This window comes from Xiphophorus maculatus, chromosome 8 (assembly GCF_002775205.1).
Source record: "Xiphophorus maculatus strain JP 163 A chromosome 8, X_maculatus-5.0-male, whole genome shotgun sequence".
Lineage (NCBI taxonomy): Eukaryota > Metazoa > Chordata > Actinopteri > Cyprinodontiformes > Poeciliidae > Xiphophorus > Xiphophorus maculatus.
Genome location: NC_036450.1, coordinates 1,875,216 through 1,879,680, shown reverse-complemented (window position 1 = coordinate 1,879,680; position 4,465 = coordinate 1,875,216).

Here is a 4,465-nt window from a genome sequence, read left to right as displayed (position 1 = left end):
GATGGATGGACTGGATGGGTGAGATGCTAAATGGATGGATGGGTGGATGGATGGATGGATGGAGGATGGCTGCAGATGGGACGGATGGAATGCGTGGATGGATGGATGAGGATGGATGGAATGGACAGATGATGATGGATGGATGGATGGATGGGTGGATGCGTAGGTGGATGTGGAGGATGGGTGGATGGAAATGGCTTGATGGATGGATGGATGGATGGATGGATGGACAGATGGATGAGTGGATGGATGGATGGCTGGGTGGCTGGATGGCTGGCTGGCTGGTGGGTGGCTGGATGGCTGGATGGCTGGGGGATGGCTGGCTGGCTGGGTGGCTGGTGGCTGGCTGGACTGGATGGCTGGGTGGCTGGCTGGATGGCTGGTGGATGGGTGGATGGATGGTGGCTGGGTGGCTGGCTGGTGGCTGGCTGGACTGGGTGGCTGGCTGGCTGGCTGGGCTGGATGGGTGGCTGGATGGCTGCTGGCTGGCTGGCTGGGTGGCTGGCTGGGTGGCTGGCTGGCTGGCTGGCTGGGTGGCTGGCTGGATGGCTGGCTGTGGCTGCTTGTTTGGGTGTTCCCCCCCCCACCCTGTTTTGTAGCCTCCATTCCTGTAGATTTTGAGCCGCTGCGTTACTCTGCGTTACGTTTCACGTTTCTCTGCAGGTTCCAAACAGGAAGTGATGTCACAGGATGTTCAATGTATTTTATTAGAGGTTTATGATATGAAACTCAAAACACGATGTAAAAAGTTATGGTTTTCAGATTAATTTTTCCCTTTTTTAAAAAAAGTGGAGGAACTTCAGGCTGTAATTAATCAAAAGTAATCACAAACAAAATTTAAAATTCAAAGTCAATTTTTGTTGCTAAATTATTAAACAGACATTTGAGCTCAAAAACAAAAATGTTTCTAGTTTTTAATCTGTTCTTCAAAGATCAGATTGGAGCAAAGTTTCAGGAAGTCCTGAACTTCTTTAGAGATATGGACGCTAACATTAGCGTTAGCTGCTATATGGCTAGCATTCAGGTACTATTTTAGGCTAGCATAACTCCACTGATTGGCTAACCCCTTTGAACACATCAATAGTCTTTTCCAGCGTCCAATCAGATCGTTTGGAAGCAGGAACTAAAACCCAACAGATTACGTTTAGCTCTGTTATTAGCGGATGTAGCTGTGCGCCAGATTTACGGTCGTACCAGAAACAAAGGTGGAACCAAGCAAGAAAATAAAAAATAACAAACTGGTTAATTGTGTTAAGATTGATGTATTTTATTAACCAAAATGAACGAGTCAAAGTCGCCGCTCTAGCTTTTTGCTCTTTTACACAAATATCTGGAAAGTGCGGTGTGCATGTCTTGATTCAACAGAATATTCTTGTCTGGTTTTTGTCTCTACAGCTCAGGATTAGATGGAAAACATCTCAATCAGCTTAAGTCCTCACAGACTCTCAGTTTGTTCTGGGTCTGGACTTTGACTAGGCCATTCTAATAAATGGATCAGCTTTGGTTTTAAGGATTGGTGTTGATCTCATTTTGACCAACATCATGAATGTTCTACAGAATAAATTATTAATAATTGAATTTGATTCTTAAAGTTAAATAATAATCAGTCGTAGATTTTATTATTTTTGTGATGCTAATTTAAAATTATTTGTGCTCATCAATGACATTAAATGGAACTTTTTTCTTATTGCCACATTAATTACAGAATATATCTTCACATTAGGCAGAGCTGAGGCAGCCGTGGAGTAAAAGTCGGTAACGCCGCCACCTGCAGGTGGGAGTTGGTATCACTCAAACCCATTTTTGCAAAAAAGTTGTAATGAACTCGCTACTTTGCACTAGCATGAAAAAATCCATGATGTAGGAATCTCCAAAAACTGGAGCAACTGATTGATGTCATTTGGTGTCTGGAATCTCGAGGGCCGAAAGAGAAGCCATGGAGGGCCACATTTGGCCCCGGGCCTCGAGTTTGACATCTGTGCTCTAAACCATCCCATAATATCTGTCTGGATGTTGAAGGTGGTTTTCCTGAACCGGAGTTTGATTAGCGTTCACACCTCCAAACCGAAACGGACTTTTCAGAAAAACGGACCGGAGACGGACTGAAGCGGAGCGGACTGCAAAATGGCTCTTAAATTACTAATTTGGGTTCACAGAAGAAAAGCACAGAGTGAAGGTACAGAATCACAGGTGTGTGTGTGTGTTGGGGGGTGTGTGTGTGTGTGTGTGTGTGTGTGTGTGTGTGTGACCCAGTTTTCCCAACACTTCCCCTCTCCTGGTTGTTAAATCCAAAGGAGCAGAGCTTTGTGTTTCAGTTTGTTGAACTGTTGTTTCTGTCGACAGCAGGGGCTTCTTCTGTGTGTGTGTGTGTGTGTGTGTGTGTGTGTGTGTGTGTGTGGGTGTGTGTGTGGGTGTGTGTGTGTGTGTGTGTGCTCCTATTTCCAGGACAAAAAGTCTTCAGTGACCCAATAATGAAACTAAAATAAAAAGGCAGAATTCGGAGCGTTATGCTGCTGCTTTCACCAGCAAAACATTTCCAGTTCCAGCCTGGGACTCTGACCCGGTTTCCTGCTGCTTACACACAGAGGTTCTGTTCAAACTGGTTCTGGTTCTGTTCTGCATGGAAAGTCCAGACCTGTCATTCAGAGTCACCTAGATTCGTCCAGAAGTTTACATACACCAAAATCAGAGTTAATTTAAATGACGTGATAAAGTCCTGATGATGTCACAGCTTTGTAAGCTTCTGATTGGTTGATTCCCAACATTTGTTTAGTCAACAGATCAATCGAGGCGCTGCACCAAGAACCACTGAAGGAAACGACACAGAAACCTCTGAAGATCCTGAGAGCAACTTCCTGTTTCACCAGGTGGAAACAAGATGGAGGCGTCAGATTTCAGCGGTTGTAGGATTTCTCAAAACATTTCTCCAGCTAGCGCTAGGCTAACGCTAGCATTTGTTTTGGTTGTATTTACCCAGAATGCCATGCGCTGTAGTCCACTTCCTGCTTTTGGAGCGGTCTCCGGTCCGCTTGGCGTTCACATTCAAACCGAACCAGAGTTCAGTCCAACCGAGTTTTAGGACCAGAGTTTGGTTCTTTGGACTTCAGTTGTGACTTGAGAAGTTTCTAAACGATGATTCGTCGCCGCGCCGCTTCTCTCACTGCGTCTCCACACCTTCAGCTGGAATCAAGCTTTTCACAGGAAAACATGTTTTATTCACATGAGGAAATTCACGTTAAGGCACCTCTCCACTTCCTCCTGGCAGCCAGCGTGTGTGTGTGTGTGTGTGTGTGTAACAACATAATCTTCAACACGCCGGTGGCAGTAGGCCTGTGTGTTTGTTCTCCATGTTTTATCAAGTTGTCCTGTTCAGATGTGTTTCCAACAGTTTTCTGGTTTCGTCTTTAGAGAGAGAGAGAGGAAGGGAGGTTGGTTGGTTTGTTGGTTGTTTTTTGGTTGGTTGGTGTTTTGGTTGGTTGGTTGGTTGGTTGTTTTGGTTGGTTGGTTTTTTGGTTGGTTGGTTTGATGGTTTTTTGGTTGGTTGGCTGGTTGGTTGTTTTGGTTGGTTTGTTGGTTGTTTTTTGGTTGGTTGGTGTTTTGGTTGGTTGGTTGGTTGGTTGTTTTGGTTGGTTGGTTTTTTGGTTGGTTGGTTGGTTGGTTGGTTTTTTGGTTGGTTGGTTTGATGGTTTTTTGGTTGGTTGGCTGGTTGGTTGTTTTGGTTGGTTGGTTGGTTGGTTTTTTGGTTGGTTGGTTTGTTGGTTGTTTTTTGGTTGGTTGGTTTTTTGGTTGGTTGGTTGGTTGGTTGTTTTGGTTGGTTGGTTTTTTGGTTGGTTGGTTTTTTGGTTGGTTGGCTGGTTGGTTGGTTTGGTTGGTTGGTTTTTTGGTTGGTTGGTTGGTTGGTTGGTTGTTTTGGTTGGTTGGTTTTTTGGTTGGTTGGTTGTTTTGGTTGGTTGGTTTTTTGGTTGGTTGGTTTTTTGGTTGGTTGGTTGGTTGGTTGGTTGTTTTGGTTGGTTGGTTTTTTGGTTGGTTGGTGTTTTGGTTGGTTGGTTGGTTGGTTGTTTTGGTTGGTTGGTTTTTTGGTTGGTTGGTTGGTTGGTTGGTTGGTTGGTTGGTTTTTTGGTTGGTTGGTTTGATGGTTTTTTGGTTGGTTGGCTGGTTGGTTGGTTGGTTGGTTTTTTGGTTGGTTGGTTGGTTGGTTGGTTGGTTGTTTTGGTTGGTTGGTTTTTTGGTTGGTTGGTTTTTTGGTTGGTTGGCTGGTTGGTTGGTTTGGTTGGTTGGTTTTTTGGTTGGTTGGTTTGTTGGTTGTTTTGGTTGGTTGTTTTGGTTGGTTGGTTTTTTGGTTGGTTGGTTTTTTGGTTTGTTGGTTTTTTGGTTGGTTGGCTGGTTGGTTGTTTTGGTTGGTTGGTTTTTTGGTTGGTTGGCTGGTTGGTTGTTTTGGTTGGTTGGTTTTTTGGTTGGTTGGCTG